General features: G+C 45.3%; 1 protein-coding gene across 1 annotated transcript in view; it reads left to right on the top strand.

Moving 5' to 3' along the window:
• ELFN1 (extracellular leucine rich repeat and fibronectin type III domain containing 1) overlaps nucleotides 1-22,030 on the top strand; it is an 802,098-nt gene that overhangs the window by 581,637 nt on the left and 198,431 nt on the right. The gene's annotated exons all lie outside the window — the stretch shown is intronic.

Genomic DNA, 22,030 nt, shown 5'->3' on the forward strand with positions numbered 1-22,030 from the left:
GCTTAGAGACCCCTGTGGTTATAACGCGCCATATAAATTAAATAAATAAAATAAATAAATAAATAAATGTTAAGATTCATGGCTTTTACAAACATTTGGGTGTAATAGAAGAAGGGTTGGCTTTCTGGTAAGTGTTTGACATCCATGTTTGAATGATAGAGACGGATGTTCTGAGGCGGTAGATGTCATTAGCCTAAGAGATATTTGGGCAGACTTGCTCATCTAAGGCATACTAGTAAACTCTGCTGATCTGGAGGATACGCAACCGCACCAATGATGGTGTGAAGCTGAATGAATGTTTTTCGGTAACTACGTTGCATGAAAAGTCGAAGGTATTTTAGGCCAAGGCGGGTGGTCCACCAATACCCCTTCTTATTGCTGGCCCTCTGCAGGCTGCAGATCATTTTTAAGGAGAACTGTGCGTTTGGTGGATCTTTTCCAATTAAACAGCAAGAATCGCTCTTTTGGCAAAATAAATCATAAATTGATACTTGCATAGCGCACTACTCACCCGCAAGGGTCTCAAGGCGCTTGTACGAATACTGCTGTGGAACCCATCCTGGCTTTCCCTGTGAGGCGTCCACTCCTGGGCACCCCCAAGGTGGAGGCCAGGCATCCTTAGCGTTGTGGGGGCCGTTGTGGAGATTAAGCAAGCTATTGCCCAGAGTTGCAGAGTGGGACTCCATGATTGGAATAGGCACCGAGGCGAGAATTATCAGGTCCGTGGAATTTTGAGCCAAAGACCCGCCGAGGCGGGGAATTGAATCCTGGTCCCGGGCCAGACCTCTGCATCAGGGTCTGCCGCTCTAACCATTGAGCCATACTTCTCCACGCCAAATCATATTGTATTCTAGCATTTGTATAGTACTTATAACCCCTATGGGGCGCTGGAGGGCTTGCCAACATGAATAGCAAGCTACACCATGTACTCTCTGTGGGTGGAAGGGCAGTGTTTTGGGTTGAGCCGATGTTGGAAAGGTTTTCATTTCATGCGTGATAGAAACCGAGGTGCTGTTATCATGTGATGGGCCACAGTACCTGGTAGTGTGATGGGTGATGGTATGTGAGAGATAAGCATGCAAATGATAACTATATTTATAATGTCTAACCAGCTCTGCCACATGCTGGTCAATGTTTTTGTTTCTCAGAAACAAACCGCTAAAGCAGAGGTTAGATTCTGGGAAACAAAATAAGTGGCACAGGATTTCTTTCCTGCATGCCGACCCCCCAGGGGCGGCTCCTCTTTTATGGTAGAGTGGCTTCACTCCACTGCTGAAAACATGTAAAATAAAATGATAACAAAGTAATTAATAAAACTGATTTATTATCATTTTATTTTACATGTAGGAGGGAGCCGCAGCATCAGGAGGAGTGGTGGGCACAGGGCACCAAGTGTGCATTTCGGTTTGGTTGGCCATCTTAGAACAGCCAAACTGACATGCGCACTTGGATATTTCCAGGCTATTGCTTGGAGATATCAGCAGGGCTCAGGATCACCGGCTCCCAGTCCCTGCTGGAGCATGAAACCAGCCCGATCCGCCCAATCCCGGTGCTTCTCTCATGCTGGGTAATAACAGCATTAGAGCAGCATCTGGATTGGCACAGAGGAGCCTGCGTGTGCAGCTTCTGTCCATCGGCAGCTGAAGAGCACGGCAAGGCAGCAGGAGGTAAGTTTTATTTTTTATTTTTTCTCCCCCCGCCTAGCCTACCACTTTTCCATGCTACCGGCCGCCATTGTCCAGACCAGCGGCATGGTGGTTCTGGGCAGAGCATAGGAAGGCCTGCGGTAAATAGGTGGCTCCTTCCAACGTACCCAGACCAGTGGCCCAGTTGCAGCCATGCCGCTGTTTCCTGTTAACTTGGCATTGTTATGAATATATTTTTGCGCTGCACAATTTTAAAACAAAATTTGAGATATAGCGCCTTGTTCAGTGCTGCAGTGGTAATATAGGATTTCATTAATTGAAGCTTCAAGAACCCCTGTAATGCAGGATCACACGCGCCCGCTTTGCCAGTCCCATTGTGAACATTGACCGCCATCTTTCATGCGATGTTCCAGCTGCTGGAGGTAAAGTCATTCAGAGGCAGTGAAGCCTCTTTGAAGTCTGGAATCACGCAAGGTAACATTCTGAGGAAATCGCAGGAAAAGTGAGCGCAGACAATGACATCCCCAGCAGGTAATTGCTCTCAATGAGGCTCGGAGGCAAAGCGCGCGCCGGGATTGACCAAGGGCGGTGTGGAATGGCATCAGGGCTTTTTTGGAAACCTGCCCGTCTTCTGAAATACCACACGGGATGGAAAGTGGCAGAATGACAAACATAACATTATCAGTTAACTTCAAAGCTGGCAAAATGGATCAATTATAACCGGTGAGTTGAATGGCGGATGCACTCCTGTCCTCTGAAAGTTCACCAGCCCATGGAAGGCATTAAACACGCTTCCAGGGATAAACACACACATAAAACAAAGAATGAGCGTGATTTTCAAATTGCATAAGGAGGAGAGAAGTGACAATAGAAGGAACATCCATCAGTATTTCCTCTGAGGGTGGCATGCCCAGAAAGGGCTAGTGGCGTTGCTGAGAATGTCAACAAGTGAAGAATCTCAGTGCTCAATTTGTAAAATATTAAGTGCCAGGGCCCTCATCAGGAGGTAACTGCAGACTACACCGCCCATTGCCCCTGCTAGTGCTACCAATGACAGTACAAAACCAGCTATTTATTAACCATCACACGCCTACAAGCGTGACAATTCAATATATATATATATATTGAATTAGTAAACAACTGTTGTTGTGCTAATTCTAAATCAGACAATCAGCCCACCATGTGACAGACTGTCATAAGTGTCGGTACCGTGCCCTGGGACCCACCATCAAATTAAGCACAGGTGAAGATGCTAGTTGCCCCACTTTAAAGATGTGATTGAGTGAGCTTGCCTAATCAAGTTATAAGCTACCATGCAATGCAAATAAGCAACAACTTTTATGCAAAACAAAACGCTTTGCCATTGAACTATGACTGAAAGTTATCCAATTCTGCACTTGCCTTAAATAAAATGCATTAGGGAAATATGCACATATCCTAATTTTGTGAGGTCTAGGGGTGGTAGCCTGTGGACCAGCCATCAAAGAATGCTCTGACCTAGTGTAAATGTAGAAGCCTTGGTGATGGCTTGATGTGGAGTTCCCATTACCACTCTTTGAAGACTAAAGTGTCTGTACGGGGCATCAATCTGAAATTAACCCACGCCTAAATCAAGGAACCGAACAGTAGCTCTTTCCAGTTCACCTCAGATAGAGCCCTGACCACATGTCAAATACATTCTGTCCCCCTCCACTTTAAGTGATGATTGTGAACTGTGATATGCCAACCTCTGTCAAAGAAGAGAAGCTCACTCATGTCAATTAAATTCCAACTTACCCCAGAGGTTCACACCCGCTTCCTACAATGTCTCTGTGAATTCACACACAGTCTAATTAGCGACATTTTATTTCGAAAGACCTTGTTTCATGACACAGAAAATTAAACCATTTATGTGTAATGCTTTCTAGAATAAAAAAGTAATGGTTCTGCTATGCACAAGAAAACATACTCAAAATAATGTGTATTCATTGCCTAACCCTTGTATTTCAGGGGAAACCAACCAAACGTCCATGAACTAATGCAGAATTATATAAGGTTTTGGGTTTGTTGTCATATTCACCGAAAATATAGAGTTAATAATCTAGCTGTAAAGGTATCTTGAATCATTTTGAACTGTGGCATTAAATGGTTATGTAGAGACTTCACCATTGAAAAATCCACATAAGAAAAAACATCACCCAGCCTTTCCTTCAGACATCCTTCATAATCAATTTCATGACGTCTTTACATTGTTTTCAATTCCATTTAATCTGATAAAAGAGAAGTGCAAAGTTCAAACTTGTTTCAACACAGTATTGACATATTGAGAATTAGTCACCCACACATAAGCAATGTTTTGCAGTTTGAACATTTGCTGTTGTTTTGTGCTGTCTATTCGATGAATACACTGTAGGTTTCATTCTGAGGCCTTGAGCAACCTCTACATGCAATTACATCAATATTCCATGTTTAGATCATTGTTTTCAGTTTGTAGGTCCTGATTTAGCTTTGGGTTGAGAAAAATGTTATTTGTATTTTATAAGAGATTACTGTATTGGCTTCAAAGCTGTAAACAGCACGGTTTCGAGAACAGTTTTTTACATTTTGTACCAATTAAAATATGTACATGTAGAAGGCTACTCTCTCACATTTGTTCCAGTCTTAAGTTTCTGTTTGAAACATTTAAGGGCGATACTTGACCTGGGAAGTTTGCATGATCCATCACCTGATAGAGGTGGAAACTTCTATGTGGCTGCTTATCTACACCCCCCAGCATGTGCGTTAATAATTGTGTGCCTCAGAAAATTCATACCTTAATCTCCAGTTGGTAGTGGCGGCTCCTTCGCTAAGGGGGAGGAGCGTCGCCCCACTGCTCAAAAGGACAAATAAAATAATAAGAACATATTGTTATCATTTTATTTTCCCTATTGCAGTTAGTGGTGGGGCGGGGCTGGCCAGGGCAGGGGAGGAGTGGTGTGCACTCCCTAAGTGTGTATGAATTGTTTGGCTGGCCCTCTTGGGCTGACCAAACAGTTTGTGAGCACTTTGCATGTTCCTACCAGGCTCCATTACACAGCCTGGTCAGGAACATGCACAGGCTTCCTGTTCTGGTCTGAGCACTGATCCACGGCGCTCAGACCAATCATAAAGCGGCATTGCAGTGTTGTGATTTGCTCAGGGGAGCTTGTCTGCCCAGGTTCTTCCTGCTGCCCCCAGCCGGGGATGAAGAGGACGGAGGACGGTCTTTCTCCCCGCCCTACCACCCCAGCCAGGTGGGATCCGCCATTGCTAGTTGGGGATGGTAACTCTTTTGTTCTATAACCCTCCTTTGGAAAAGGGGTGCCAATAATCTGCCTGCATCAATGAAAGACAGAGTTTGAACTTTTTGGGACTTCCTGATGCTCCAGGTGTTCACTTCTTTCTGATACTCCATCAAATGCTGACTTCCCTGAGACTGAGAAAGAGACAGTTTCCTGACTCCTCTCCTGAGCCTCTGCTTAAAAAATAGACTTTGAAAGTTGGCTCCATCCCCACTGCTTCCACATTACAAAAAGCCTTTCTAAGTAAGCAGTGCTCTTCACTTTCTTCACCAAACACGGTAGGTATATATCAGTGGCATAGTGCAAAGTTATGGAACCCACCTTGAGAATGTGATGGAGGCCCCCATATCTCACATATGTTCTTAGGCTGAACTGGTCTCCCTTGAAGTGTTAGCCCCCCCTGGAGGATTGGTGGACTCCTGCGCCACAGGGGCTGCAGGGGCCTGTGTTACGGATCTAGTAAATAATGTCACCCAACTGTGAGACACCGTCTTAAATCTGCATTGATCCTTCAAATTCCAATAAGCACAAGACATATTGGTTAAATTATTCCCAGAGTATAGCAAACTGGATAAATCACAATAGACAAGACATAAAGTCAAGTCATAACATGTGTTTACATTTGATAAATTAATTTGGTTAAAGTAGCACTGCAAGAAATTGGGTTGCTGGTTGAGGGGTGTGAAACCCTACCCAAGAAGGAATGACGGTCATTACCTGGATGCAGTCAGAAGCAAACCCTAAATTAAGCTGTGCTCACCTCTCAGGTAGCATGGCACAGAGCAGTCAGGCTTTTCTCAGAGGCAATGTGTAAAGTATTTGTGCAACATTTCAAAAAGTAACACAGTGAAAACACACCACAAAAGGATCCCATATCAGATTAAAAATAGAGTAGTGTTTATAAATAAAACAAGGCCAAAATGACAATGATCCAATTAGTAGAACCATAGTTATGCAGGTTAAAGATTTCAGTGAAAATAACACTAACTGTGGATATCTGTTCATCCGTCACAAAGTCACAAAATGATGCCGACTGTGATGGAGCTTGGGTCGGCTACAGGGACCCAGGTATGCATGCTCAACAAAAATACCTTAAATCCTGTTTGCGGAGCGTTGTGAGGTCCCGCCTTGAGGATGCATTGTGCAGGCGAGGCGATGCATCGGTTCTGAAGGGTTGCAAAGTTGCGAGGTGAGTGCCTGCATCGTCATCATTGTGGAGGATCCTGTTGGCAAAGGCTTGCAATGCAAAGTCCAGCGTCGGAGGTGAGTTGCGCAGCCGAGGCAAAACATCAGTTCCCAAGAACTGTGAGGCTACGATGCGAGAACTTGCGTTGTCTTCGAGGCTACCGTAAATGAGATATTAGCAGTCTGAAGGACTGTGTTGGGGATGTGAGGTCAATGTGAAGTCCTTGTTCTGGGGGAATCCTCGCAGCCAAGGCGATGCATCAGCTCCACTTGGGGTTGCATAGAGGAGATGTGTCAGTCCTGATGGATCCACAGATGGGCTGGCAGAACACCTACAGGCCACTACAAGGGTTCAGGGCTGGGGTGGCACCACTTGGCAGAGTTGAACTCTCAGTTGCAGAGTCCAGGTGCTGGTGACTAGCCCTTGGAATTCCTCTGGTAGTCCTTGGTACAGGTTACAGGTCCAGTCCTTCTCATCCAGGCAAGAGGGCAGCAGGCATCAGATCAGCACAGCAGGTAGCAGTCCTTCAGGACAGCATTCCAACACAGTGGCAGTCCTTACAACAGAACAGGAGTCCTTCTTCCTTCTGCAGAATCTTCCACAGGTCCAGAAGTGTATTAAAGAGTTGGTGTCTGAGGTCCAATATTTATACCAGTTGCCTCCTTTGAAATGGGGAAACGTCTAGAGGTTTACCTTTGAAGTGCACAAGTTTCCTGCCACCCCTGCCCCGGATCTAGACTAACCACAGGGGGTATTTAGCCCTTTGGGTGGAGGCAGGATTATTCAAGTGTAAGTAGGGCTGTGCCCAGCTCCACCCTCACATCCTGCCAGTGGCGGCCCATCCAGGCACACGTAAGCTCTCAACGGTGTGGCTGTCTAGGAGGAATACACAAAGCCTGACTGTCAGCTACACCCAGTCGTGTGACCCAGAGACAGGCTCTAGGCACTAAATTGCAAAGTCAGAAACACGGCAACTTTCTAAAAGTGGCCTTTTCAAAATTGTAACTCAAAATCCAACTTTACCATAAGAGAGGATTTTCATTAGAATTCCTAAGACCCAATAAATGAACTGGTTACCTGTTCCCATTTGAAATGACAGTTTATTGTAATAAGATAACTCCAATGTTATCCTATAAACGAGGTAGGCCTTGCAATAGTGAAAAATTAAGTTAAGAGTTTTTCGCTATCAGGACAAGTAACACTTAAGACTACATGTCCTCCTTTTTAAATACATTGCACCCTGCCCTCTGTCTGTCCAAGGCCTACTCTAGGGGTGACTTATATGTATTAAAAAGGAAGGGTTGGGCCTGGCAAAAGATCTATTGTGCTAGGTGGAAATGCAGTTAAAAACTGCACACACAGGCTGCCTGAGACAGGTTCTCAATGCTACTTAAGTGGGGGGCACAACAAGTGCTCCATGACCACTAGTAGCACTTAATTTACAGGCCCTGGGTACATGTAGTACCACTTTACTAGGGACTTATAAGTAAATTAAATTTGTCAATTGGTCGTTAAGCCAATTCTACCATGTTTAGTGGCGAGCGGACTAGCACTTTAGCACTGATTAGAACATTGGAATGTTGGGAGCTCCATTGAAAACAATGGAGTGCTCTGGGATCATAATGGCTGGTATAAGCCTGGAGCTTAAACATTCCAATGTTTCTTTGTTCACAGCTCTGGCTGTGAACAAAGGCATCAGGGAGCCTGAAGGGATTCCAATCCCCTCACGCTCCCATAAGGCTTTGTTTTTTATTGTTAGAACATTCTGCCCCCAAGTGGCAGAATGTTCTAATAGCCTTATAGCCCTTCTTAGCTGCGCTATACCAGCTATTAAAGTCCCTCTCCCTTGTTAAAGGCCCTCACCTTCGGCTCAGGCCTTTAACGCTGAAGAGGGCCTTTAATAGCAGGTATAGCCCTCTATGGCGGGCTATAAGGCTATATTAGCAGTGGTAAAGTGCACGGAGGCCAGCAAAAACAAATTCAGCAAACAAAATGGTGGGTAAATGCCAAAAGTTTGGGGTGACACAGCAGTAGGGCCAAGTATAACACACACCCTTCCTATGCTAGTGAGAAACCCTTCTTGTCCCTGAATGTATTTCTAGAGGGCTGCGGAATTCGGAGATACGATGAAAATACACGTTTATCTTAACAGGCATAAGTTATAAGGACTTTGTAGCTTATGTAATCATCCCTTAGAAGAATTGAAGTGGGAGGGCAAACCCTTGGGCATTATTCTAGTAAAACAACTTCAATCATGCATTTAACAAAGAGTGTTAAGCATAACAGGTGTAGGCTCTGAAGCAAGTTTATCATTTGTATTCTTTGAGCATTAATGCTTTGAGCATTCTGAAGCCTTTGTTTGTATATCCATACCTTATGACCCATCTCTAAAGCATATCTTTTCTTCAAGGTCTTGGTAGTAGACGTATTGTGTGTGGGCTTTTCAATTCAAAATTACAGCAAATGTTTTCCAATAGAGAAAAATATTTATTTACAGGTGGATGAAGCCTTTTTCTGAAAGCAAATCAGAAAGACAAAGTCGTTTTTTGAGGTGGAGATATGCGTGTTCATGGGTTTCCGGTTTTCTATGTATTGCAGTATTTTGTGATGTTTATTTCCGAAAGCTCTTATGATGGAACAGTTTGTTAGTTATTTCGTGTTGTTTATTGAGTTTTAAAAGAGAAAGCAAATCAGAACTGCAGTACAATGTATTTTGGCAATGTTTTAAAGAGAGAACTTATACAGAGCGAATGTGCTGAATTAAATCTCTATTTCCTCTATGTATGCTTTGATTACTGACGGATAAATTGTCTAGAAATTGTATTCTCCTGTATTTGAGGAAAACTTAAATGCTTCCTCTGTCTTGGGCCAAGTTCGCGGGTATATAACAACAAAACATAGCGGCCCAGATGTAGGTAATAGCAAATTACCGAATGGTAAATACCGAATTTTACCGATTCGGTATTCACTATTCGCTAATTGCTATGTAGGTAAAATATTCGGTAAAAATACCGAATCGGTAAGATTCGGTAATTACCGATTCGGTAATTACCGAATCTGTATTTGGCATTGATTCCTATGGGCCTTGAAGCCTATAGGATTCCCTAGCAAATACCGATTCGGTAATTACCGAATCAGTAATTTTACCGATTTTACAAGGGGGACAGGGTGTCACTTTGACACCCTGTTTCACCCCTGTTTCTGGCGTGTGTGCCATGTGACACACAGACATGCCCTAAGGGCATGTCTGTGTGCCACATGGCACAGGTGTACATGCACAGATGTGCATGTACACTGGAATTCGTTATTTACCATGGAATAGTATTCCTTGGTAAATAACGATTCGGTAAGGGCCTGTGGCACTGATTACAGTGCCACCTACATATGGATTTTCAGAATCAGTAAATTTACCGATTCGGTATTTTACCGATTCTGTAATTTACCGAATCGGTAAATATACCGATTCTGTAAATATGAGGCCCCCTACATCTCAATCACCAAATACCGGTCGGTAACGGCCGAAATCGGCCGTTACTGACCGGTATTTGGCGACCTACATCTGGCCCACAAAGTTTATTTAGTCAGATCGCAGTCTCCATATTGTCTGCCATTGGTCTAAGTCTAGAGAAAAGCTGCAATGGTCCAAAATAATTGTTTGACCTGAATATACGTTTGCTTAGGCCAGATCAAAAATCTGAATTTCATCCTTACACTCTTTTCCTGCCCTCTCTATTCTATTTGCTTTGCCCTTTGTTTCCTTTGAGCCATTTTCCATTACTTCTCAAGTTTAATATTGCCTTTATTTGTGTATATTCTCCTTTTTTGTTTTGTTTGGCCATCATTTGTTCAATTTTCCGAGTTTTATCTCCATCTCTAACAAATCATCTCATATGACCTAACTGGGCCACCACTTGGTTAAACATGCCTAGTTGGGGGCATTCATTACACAGCCAAAACAGGAAAACTATAGCACTATAGAGGCTGGTGTTTTAGATATGAAACTATTCCAGCTCATCCAGCTCCCTATGCCATACCAAAGCTGGTGGAAAAGTCAGAAGGCTCACTGGGACTATGCATGGCCAAGACCGGTGGAAAAGTCAGAAGGCTCACTGGGACTATGCAGAGCCAGGACCGGTGGAAAAGTCAGAAGGCTCACTGGGACTATGCATGGCCAAGACCGGTGGAAAAGTCAGAAGGCTCACTGGGACTATGTATGGCCAAGGCCGGTGGAAAAATCAGAGGACTCACTGGGACTATGCATGGCCAAGGCCGGTGGAAAAGTCAGAAGGCTCACTGGTACTATGCATAGCCAAGGCGGGTGGAAAAGTCAGAAGACTCACTGGGACTATGCATAGCCAAGGCGGGTGGAAAAGTCAGAAGACTCACTGGGACTATGCATAGCCAAGGCGGGTGGAAAAGTCAGAAGGCTCACTGGGACTATGCATAGCCAAGGCGGGTGGAAAAGTCAGAAGACTCACTGGGACTATGCATAGCCAAGGCGGGTGGAAAAGTCAGAAGACTCACTGGGACTATGCATAGCCAAGGCGGGTGGAAAAGTCAGAAGGCTCACTGGGACTATGCATAGCCAAGGCGGGTGGAAAAGTCAGAAGACTCACTGGGACTATGCATAGCCAAGGCGGGTGGAAAAGTCAGAAGACTCACTGGGACTATGCATAGCCAAGGCGGGTGGAAAAGTCAGAAGGCTCACTGGGACTATGCATAGCCAAGGCGGGTGGAAAAGTCAGAAGACTCACTGGGACTATGCATAGCCAAGGCGGGTGGAAAAGTCAGAAGGCTCACTGGGACTATGCATAGCCAAGGCGGGTGGAAAAGTCAGAAGACTCACTGGGACTATGCATGGCCAAGGCCGGTGGAAAAGTCAGAGGACTCACTGGGACTATGCATAGCCAAGGCTGGTGAAAAAGTCAGAAGGCTCACTGGGACTATGCATAGCCAAGGCCGGTGGAAAAGTCAGAAGACTCACTGGGACTATGCATAGCCAAGGCGGTGGAAAAGTCAGAAGGCTCACTGGGACTATGCATAGCCAAGGCGGGTGGAAAAGTCAGAAGACTCACTGGGACTATGCATAGCCAAGGCGGGTGGAAAAGTCAGAAGACTCACTGGGACTATGCATAGCCAAGGCGGGTGGAAAAGTCAGAAGGCTCACTGGGACTATGCATAGCCAAGGCGGGTGGAAAAGTCAGAAGACTCACTGGGACTATGCATGGCCAAGGCCGGTGGAAAAATCAGAGGACTCACTGGGACTATGCATGGCCAAGGCCGGTGGAAAAGTCAGAAGACTCACTGGGACTATGCATAGCCAAGGCGGGTGGAAAAGTCAGAAGGCTCACTGGGACTATGCATAGCCAAGGCGGGTGGAAAAGTCAGAAGACTCACTGGGACTATGCATAGCCAAGGCGGGTGGAAAAGTCAGAAGACTCACTGGGACTATGCATAGCCAAGGCGGGTGGAAAAGTCAGAAGGCTCACTGGGACTATGCATAGCCAAGGCGGGTGGAAAAGTCAGAAGACTCACTGGGACTATGCATGGCCAAGGCCGGTGGAAAAATCAGAGGACTCACTGGGACTATGCATGGCCAAGGCCGGTGGAAAAGTCAGAAGGCTCACTGGTACTATGCATAGCCAAGGCGGGTGGAAAAGTCAGAAGACTCACTGGGACTATGCATAGCCAAGGCGGGTGGAAAAGTCAGAAGACTCACTGGGACTATGCATAGCCAAGGCGGGTGGAAAAGTCAGAAGGCTCACTGGGACTATGCATAGCCAAGGCGGGTGGAAAAGTCAGAAGACTCACTGGGACTATGCATAGCCAAGGCGGGTGGAAAAGTCAGAAGACTCACTGGGACTATGCATAGCCAAGGCGGGTGGAAAAGTCAGAAGGCTCACTGGGACTATGCATAGCCAAGGCGGGTGGAAAAGTCAGAAGGCTCACTGGGACTATGCATAGCCAAGGCGGGTGGAAAAGTCAGAAGACTCACTGGGACTATGCATAGCCAAGGCGGGTGGAAAAGTCAGAAGGCTCACTGGGACTATGCATAGCCAAGGCGGGTGGAAAAGTCAGAAGACTCACTGGGACTATGCATAGCCAAGGCGGGTGGAAAAGTCAGAAGACTCACTGGGACTATGCATAGCCAAGGCGGGTGGAAAAGTCAGAAGGCTCACTGGGACTATGCATAGCCAAGGCGGGTGGAAAAGTCAGAAGACTCACTGGGACTATGCATAGCCAAGGCGGGTGGAAAAGTCAGAAGACTCACTGGGACTATGCATAGCCAAGGCGGGTGGAAAAGTCAGAAGGCTCACTGGGACTATGCATAGCCAAGGCGGGTGGAAAAGTCAGAAGACTCACTGGGACTATGCATAGCCAAGGCGGGTGGAAAAGTCAGAAGGCTCACTGGGACTATGCATAGCCAAGGTGGGTGGAAAAGTCAGAAGACTCACTGGGACTATGCATGGCCAAGGCCGGTGGAAAAGGCAGAGGACTCACTGGGACTATGCATAGCCAAGGCTGGTGAAAAAGTCAGAAGGCTCACTGGGACTATGCATAGCCAAGGCCGGTGGAAAAGTCAGAAGACTCACTGGGACTATGCATAGCCAAGGCGGGTGGAAAAGTCAGAAGGCTCACTGGGACTATGCATAGCCAAGGCGGGTGGAAAAGTCAGAAGACTCACTGGGACTATGCATAGCCAAGGCGGGTGGAAAAGTCAGAAGACTCACTGGGACTATGCATAGCCAAGGCGGGTGGAAAAGTCAGAAGGCTCACTGGGACTATGCATAGCCAAGGCGGGTGGAAAAGTCAGAAGACTCACTGGGACTATGCATAGCCAAGGCGGGTGGAAAAGTCAGAAGGCTCACTGGGACTATGCATAGCCAAGGCGGGTGGAAAAGTCAGAAGACTCACTGGGACTATGCATGGCCAAGGCCGGTGGAAAAGTTAGAAGACTCACTGGGACTATGCATAGCCAAGGCTGGTGGAAAAGTCAAAAGGCTCACTGGGACTATGCAGAGCCAAGGCCAGTGGAAATATCAGAAGGCTCACCAGGTGCTGAGCAAACCTAGTTCATTTTCAAAGAGGCAAAGATGTGTTTGAGCTTCTGCTGCAGCTGCCATCCAACTTCCATTGGCAGTGGATGCTGCTTTAGAAATGATTGGGCATCAACAAGCGAGCTGTCTGGTGCTGACATCTATACAAAGAGACTAGCAGGTGGGTGTGATACATGCCCTTTCCTGGAGTTAAGTCCCTTTCCTAATATTTATTAATGGAACTCCGTATTAAACCCCTATTTGAATTGTATGAGACCTGAAATAAGTTTTATTCAGACAAAAGGTGTCCCCGAGCAGCAGGAATTAGACACAGCTAAGGAATTTCAGGTTTTATTTAATTATTTACAAAAGCCATAATCACAGCATCCGTCTTTATCCTGTCTTGCTTTCTAGACATGCTACTTTACCAGATTGAACATGAAGTTCTGCTTTCTTTTTCTATTCTAAGTCTGCGGGCAAAGTCCCGGGATGCGAACTGCTGTTGGCGAGAACATGAGGACTAGAAAAAGAGGTGCATGTTACAGTGGGGCCAGTAGGCAATTCTGCATGCTCTACCCTCACAGTTCACAGAACTATCCCACTCACAGACAACTGTGTCTAAAAACAAAGGCAAGGCGAAGAATACCCTGAATTTAAGGAGGAGGTTCAGTTACACAGGCTTATTCTGGTTGCCACTTCCACATTTCACTCTGATTACTTCAGTCTTTACCGCCAAGAACTATACAACATCAACTTGTGGTTTAATCGCATCGCTGCGGCGCATTTTCCCGCTGTGTGCTGAAAAATGCGAAATCCCGCGGTTCATGACAAGCTCAGCTCGTCATGAGCGCACGACAGGTAAACCTCATGACGAGCTGAGCTCGTCATCTGCACCGAAGGGGTTATTGATGTGACAATGACATTACGTGACTCCCACTTTCGAAGTCCCATTTTTAAAAGATTCAAACAACTCCACATTTACTTAGCAGGACCCTTTTAGTTTCTTTGACCCTTTCACCTTCTACTTTTTAATGAGGCATTCTTAATTGTTTGAGCCACTCTTCTCATTAGGATAAAACCAGTCGGTAACGAAGAAATTAAATTGGCTCACACAGAGATTTCTTAATTGCATTCCCACATTAGGGCTATTTACGAAGATCCTGCGTAATTGGGACGCGCAGTGTACGTGGAAGGTACAGCGCCTCTTAGTGGTAGGGGATGTGGAATAAGGTAGGATTCAGAAGTGGGAAGCAGGAAAATCACAGACAACTGTCTCTGGGGTTTGTGTATCACCAGACAGCGTGCAAGTAGGGAGAATGAGTATCTGGACGTGGTGGGTGAGCAGGTGGGCTTAAGGGCCTTGCCAGTATTTAATGGACGGTGAAAAGGTTGGACTTACTGTTCATACAGACCAGATTTGTGTTAAATGTATTGAGTTGAGCAATACTAAGGGCCTGATTACGAGTTTGGCAGTCCGTTGGACCGCCGAACCCATGGTGGAGGTGTGGTGGCAGTCGGGGACCGCCGCACCAGTGGTCGGACCGCGTATTACAAGTACGGTGATCGGATCGTTTTGGGACTGCCGCAACTGCCAGGGTACCCAGTTGCCTGGTGGTGGTGCAGCAGACTGGGGCAGCAATATGCTTGGCGGTGCCGCTGCGGCATCGCCAAGCATATTCTGAGTTTCACCACCGCCAGCGTTTTCATGGCGGTGAGCCCGCCATAAAAAGGCTGGCAGTGGGGAAACAAAGTGCCCCTGTCGACTGGGATGCATGCAAGGGGGCACATGGTGTGCCCCCTTGTGTGCATGCATGTCAAGTTCCTGCATGGCATGGACTAAACTGTCCATGCCGTGCAAGGACTTGCTTTGGCGTTCCCATTGCCATGCCTTTTTTAAAGGCACTGCAGTGGGAACACCAAAAGACCACCCGCCAGACCAGGAGAAAACTCCTAATCTGGCGGACGGCTGGCAGACGACTTTGGTGGTGCGGGAGCAGGGCGGTGGCGTGCCGCCCCGCTCCTGCACCACCAAAGTCATAATCAGCCCCTAAATCACTCAGGATGGAAGTCATGTCGTTTCTGTGTTAATTGAAATGCAATGGCCACTATGTTTGCTCTACAGTGACCCTCTCAGCATTGGCCGGGATGGGGCATGTGTTGAGCTTCTTGGCATGGATTAGCTTTGTGAGCAGTTCCCATACCTTCCTGAACAGCATCATGTGATCTAGCATGTTGAAGTGACTTTGCCTTTCCTTTCTTTTTCTAGTCTAGATCTACTTTGATCTCACTGTACATTTGGTAGATTCTACTTTCTTACACCTCCAGCCTAAGGCCTATATAAGCAGTAATACTAAACCTTTGACATCTGAGGACGCACCACTGAATCCCTAATAGAATCCGGGCAATTTCTATGATTTGGACCTCAGAACAATACACAAAAATACAGAAGTAAGAATACATCAAATAAACACTGATTTTTTTTAAAAACGTACAAAAAAAAGAGGGTGTAAATTAAAATTGTATTTATAATGTAAAGGTTGGAGCTTTTCAAAATGTTTTTTCTTTTTTTTTGGAAGATAATCCGATATGCTAGATTATAGCACATCACTTTGCCTTTTTTGCTTCTAAAGTATGGTCTCACTTTGTCGGCAATTACATATGCTTCCGTTGAGACCATCAAATGTTTGTACTGGATTCTGTTTGCTGTACCGTCATTGCTCTCAAGAATCACTACGACTACCAATTGAATTTTGAGCCTCCAATTTCAAATTCCTTCTCCTTTACAGAGTCTTTTTTACTTTTCAATTATATATTCTGCCTTTTATGTGCATATAATGTATTAATCTGCTAATATTATTTAACTTTGTTAACCGTAACTGATCTCACGCCCCCCCTCCCAGAGCAGACATTGCAGACCCCTGAGGGTCAGTGGACTCCAGTTTAAGAACCGCTGACCTATTACCTTGTGCAGTGGTCACTAAAAAGAAAGATCTGTCGGCGCATGAATCAGTCTCCAACCTCTCCTCATGGGGTACACCAATGACATTACTCAGGAGCGGTGTAGTCCTGATACACTATGTGGTGCTCCCAACTGAAGCTGTCTCTTAATATGTTTAGGTAAAGTTTACATGGATACTCTGGAACATTCTCTTAAGAATGACAGACAAAGTTTGATATCTAAAGGCTTTATGTTTTGAATTAATAGGCAAATTGCAATAAACATGACATACGTATAGATAACTGCAAAACATATAATTAATTACAAGTACAAAGAACTCAGCACAGTTCTTAGTGAAATCCAGCATAGATTTTTCGTCTAAGGTCACAGAAACAGAGACTCGTTGTGACAGAAATCCACGTCCTTTTATAGGGTTTTAGACAAAGACTCTCATACATTCTGTATGAATACATGGTTCTCAGGATTTTGTACCAATAGAGAACAACGTAAACGTCACAATTCCCCACAATATACATTCGAGAAGATTCTCATAATAGGAATACATTGAGATTCAGTCATTCTCATTGCTTGCAGTTGAACAAGTGAACAGAGGCCTTGTTTGAGCAAGAGCTGAAGGCAGTGGGATATGTCCTTGATAAAGTACGGTGACAAACATCCCTGGGAACACTCTCTGCCTAGTCATGCAAACATTAGTAATACTTTGTTTGAAAACAAAATCAGCAGTAGTCATCATGTGGTATACTGTGACAAGATGGAGAATAGTGTAAACACAACTTAGGGGCCCATTAGGCTGTCAGGCGGATTGCCCCCGCCAAGCTGGCGGTGGCTACCGCCAGCCTGGCGGGGCAATCCGTCTGACATCCGCATTTGAATTCCCCCTGCCATATTAGTATGGCGGGGGGGACCTCGGCAGACGGAAAGACTGTCCGCCGCTTTTCCGCCCCGGTCGCCTTAAGGTCGGGGCGGAAAAGGATTAATATGGTGGCGGTGTCTATTAGACACCGCCAACCATATTACAATGGGCTTAGGGAGATGCCTTTCCGTGGCGGCGCCGCAGAAAGGCATGCAGTCTTTACTCTGGGGGCCCCCTGCGGGCCCTGCATTTGCATAAACAAAGCGGCAGGCACCGCGCAGTGCCTGCCGTTTTGTTTATGCAAATGTAAAAGTGCATTTTTAGCATTGTGGCGGGCGGTGCTGAGAGCACCGCCAGCCAAAATGCTAAAAATACAAGATGTGCCCGCCACAGTGGCGGACGCATCCTAATACCCCCCGCGGGACCCCCGCCCTTATGGCGGGCGGTCCCGATTACCAATAGGATGGCGGGCGGCTGATGGACCCCTTAATGTTAGTGTATTCCAGTGTGCGTGGGTCTTAGAAAATCAATTCTCACAGGTCCAACGGCCTATCTATGTTTTATAACGAATATTAATCTGCGGTTAGGGTGCAAACTGAAAGAAGGCAGCCTGGATAGGGAACATCCTGGGATAGAGTGGTTGAACGCAAAGCAAGATAGTATCCTGGATAGGTGGCACCTTCATCTGGAGGGATAAATCACAAGGCAATTTAGAAATCTGGACAGGTGAGACATTGAGCAAGTTGGATAAACACAAGGCAATATGGCCGCCTGGAGATGTGGCATCTGGCGTAGGGTAGTTTTCAACAGCTGCACACCTCTTATGGAAGTTCCCTGCACAACACAATTTAGAACAAAGAAGGGCATCAAAAAGTCAGGGCACATAAAAGAATGTAATCATAAAATGTGGGTCAGTGTATTTGGCATGGTAGAGTTTGTTATACATAAAAAAGATCATACAGATGACAGGTTTTGCCAGTTGTACCCAATATCCCAAATAACACAGTCAGTTTGGCATATATTGACTGCAAAAAAGAGCAATGGTAATTTCTCAAATATCCAAACATTTTGAAAGACCTGGGCCTTAATGGCAACTGGAGAGAAGATTATGAATAAAGATGTACTAATTAGTGAGACTCCGAAAGTCCATTTGGGCATTATTAATCACACAGGTATAATAGGTATTACCCCAAATAAAATATTTACCATGTCTTATTTTCCTCTTTAACAAAACATACTTAATTCAGCTAGAAAATAACCAATTGTCATCTACCCCAGTACTCAAAATGAAGTACTGAGGATAATTTAGAGACAGCTATTACAAATCCTAGTAAATATGGGTCTAGAGGTCAGGGAGAATCTGGTTTAGGACTTTTATTCTGCTTTTACGCCCCGCATGGAAAACTATAATTTACTTCTTATATTATATGCCTCTTTGAGGCTTCACACTCAGCAAATTCACCTTTATAGTTAACCAAAAAAAGCCCCAAATATTTCTTATAACTCCTAAAAAAAGGGATATGTTCTAATAGATGTAAGAAGGCTATAACAATATTCAATACATGAGTCAATGCCCCAGTTCAAGAACATCGAGACTCATCAGACTTGGGGGTCATTTACAGAAGGGTCTTAATGGGGCATCCATCAAGCATTGGTGGAAGCCCGTTGTGCCATCTTTCAAATCCTGTGCTTCCTTCGGAGGGCGGGATGCCAGTTTTACCACTGATGGAGCCCCTGCTAGGTCAACTGTTGAAAGCCCCTCAGTGCCAAGCATTCACCTGCAGACATGATGTTGAGAGATCTGCATCAGTTTAGTGAGAGCCTTCGAACGCCATGTTTGCCAGTGTTTTTTTCTCATCTTGAACGGAGCATGCTCGACTGTCTCATGCGTGCTGGAAGAGCGTTGTGTGAGTGCCATTGATTTTTTACTTTTTGAACAAAAAATACCTTTGGAGGCAGCTCGCTCTATGGCAACTTGAGCAGTTTCAGTGAAAAGTACCTGTTAAAACAACACAGTATTTTTTTAAATATGGCTTCCAGCCCCACTTTTCAGACAAACTTGCTTGCAGTAGGCTTACACCTCAGTAAGCTATAGCTAAGAGCCATCAGCACCATCGGGCAGACATACCATGACACTAGAAAACTTTCTGTGGGACTGAGTCTCTGTCTACAGATAAGGTGGGCAGCATTCAGGCGCGCAACGCCCATTGGGCTCAAAGGGCTTCAGCCCCCCTGTTGTGTATGTCAGCCCGGGCTGAGACAGCTTCCCGGGCACACACACAGGCAGGTTTTGAGCTTATCGCAGCCACACCGAGTACTTCACAGGTTTTTAAAAGACCATTTACATGTTAACAAGGCTTTGTTGTTTTTTTCACCCCTTCATCTCCATTCTGCCTATTGCTGGAAGAATTAGACCCCCCGACATTTTTATTACCCACCCCCCTAAAATGTGCCTGTAGTTACGCCTCTGGCACCATCAGAGCACATTGAGGGCTGGGACAGCGTGCCTATGAGCCCTCCTAGGATAGCAGCGGCCATCCCTCAGTTGTCCGCAACCGCTGGCAGTGGACAGGCACAGTTTCTCTAAAAGTCATTGCATCACTGCTACCACTCAGGTTGCTCTCCACCCCACCACCCACCAGCAAAAAGTTCAAACTCCAAAATATATCTCATTTCCTTTAGAAATTGGTCATTAAACAGACAACCTGTGCCTTGTTTCATCTCTGCTACAAATTCTCCAAAATTACAAGCTAAGAAGCTTAATATTATCACCCTATCAAGATCTACTTACGTTAAAAAAAAAATCTTGTACCATCAATATCAGGAGCGGCCCATGCAGATAAGAGCGGTAGGGCGGGATGGGGGACGGTCTCGACAGACGAGGAGGGAAAATGAATTCTTTATTTTATCTCCTCTCGTCGTCGTCTGTCCAGTCACCGCCCCACTGCTCTTACCTGCACTGACCGCTCCTGGTGAATATAAACATAATAAAAATTATCATTTGAACTCAATCTGTAATTTTGTTTCACAGATTAACATTGTTATGAACCTGAGCCAGATATTGTTTTCTGGGTGATTAAGAACCTAATACATTTCAAATTATTTTCTGACACATTTCCAATATTAGAGCAATTTCATTTTTGGCGAATTTCTTCTTTAATATGGCTATTTTCATATATCTTCGCTTAAACAACTTTAGTCATGAAGCACTCGGAAAATCTGACTTTCAAACCTTCTGATGCATAGCCTGCTGTTAAAAGTAAAAACTGCAGTAACTAAGCTTTTTGTGAGATAAACGCGCCAGAATGTCTATCTGGTGGAAGTGTATTGAATTCGAGATACTGATCTGGCCTAAAATTGAAGCAGTGGAAAGGCCTGGGCCAGCCCTTTGATTGGATGAGTGGGTGGCAAAGAGTAGCAGATACATACAGCCTTTCTTGCACATGAGCTATTAGAGAGAATTGCTTTTGTGTCCTTTTTTGAGTAGAGATGATCTTCCTTCTGTTAACTAACAGTTCATTTACCGCTCTCATCTTCTCAGCTATCCCCGCATCCTCGCATCCTGTAGGGATGGTCGGTCCTGTCCCCAGACTGGGAGGCAGTGGTGCTGGAACAATTTTCATTGTGGGGGTGCTGCCATCAATGTTACATCACTGAAGTCATAGGGATTGTGGAAATTCCAAGCATCACACAAAGCACAAGTGTAGCAAAGGACCACGCCCGTTCAGCAGGAGTGGTAAGGGTGGGGTATGTAGCTGGTGGTGCATGTCGGGAATATTTACTACAGCATAGTGTGCGGGTGCACTGTCATTTACAAACAGCACATTTTTCATTGTAGTGGCATAACATTTTCACTGACATAGTTTTACTGATACAATAATGTTTTCAAATGATAATGTGTGGAAATCAGGTTTCAGCAAATTTTATCATTTGCACATCTACAAATACACTGTCTTGATTTGTTTTTATCTTGTTCCTGCACCTAAACATTCTGAAATGGCGTTTTTAAACTTCTATCTGTGCTGCTTAATGCAGCACACATAGAAGTTGAAAAACTGCATTTTTTTCAATGATTGTTTATGTGTAGGAACTAGGAAGGGATACCTTCCTGCACATAAACAATCAGAAGACATGATTTGTTCGATCTATGTGTGCTGCAGAATGCAACACGCATAGAAAGAGTAAAAAACGAGGAGAAATAAATGCATTTCTCCTCATTGCGCCTCCCTACACTCCCCTGGGGTGGCATAGCATTCAGGCTCATTTCCAGGTTTACGATTTCTCAAAAATCTGGAAATGTGTCAGATACCATGGGTGTTGCGTGGGCACACCCAAGGCAACACCCATGTAATGCCCCTTTCACGCAAAGTGCTGCGTGTAAAGGGGCCGTATTTACAGGGACAGAAAAAGCCATGAAGGGTGGCTTTATGTGTCCTTGTAAATATGGGCAGGAAAATGCATCGCCGTTGCGTCACAAAAAGTGACGCACCAGCGGCACAAGGGGCTTGTAAATAAGCCCCTAGAAGTTATGAATCCGAAACCGGGCCTAGGATGCTTGTTTCCGGTCCAGGGAAGACATGGCTTGGCAGTTCGGGCTGGACTGTTCCCATGAGGCACAGGGTCAGACTGATTTGCATATGGCCATGTCTGAACTGGGGTGGCAGAGTGAGCTAAAGAATGGTGATGGATTAAACCCAGATCAGTTGACTGGGGGTGAGTGTTTGATTTGCTCAAATGCTCCGTCCATCATCGCCCTTTTGTTTCCTCTAGAAGTTCAAGGCAAGTGCAATAAGCTGCACATGGCATGATTAATTACTCATACATATCATGCAGGTAAGCGTAGCCCAGTGCAGTCTGCACTGTACCAGCTATGTCTGAATGAAGCCTTGCTACCACCTATGGTGCGCCTGCATTGAGTGTGTGTATGTCAGAGAAGCTTGCACTGCACATTTCTGTGTGATGCTTGCTCCATGTTTGTGAGAGACGATTGCACTGCTGCCGTTGCCGTGCTTCTTTTAGTGAATGAAGCTTGCTGTTTCTCCTCTCCGTG

This window comes from Lissotriton vulgaris, chromosome 10 (assembly GCF_964263255.1).
Source record: "Lissotriton vulgaris chromosome 10, aLisVul1.2, whole genome shotgun sequence".
NCBI lineage: Eukaryota > Metazoa > Chordata > Amphibia > Caudata > Salamandridae > Lissotriton > Lissotriton vulgaris.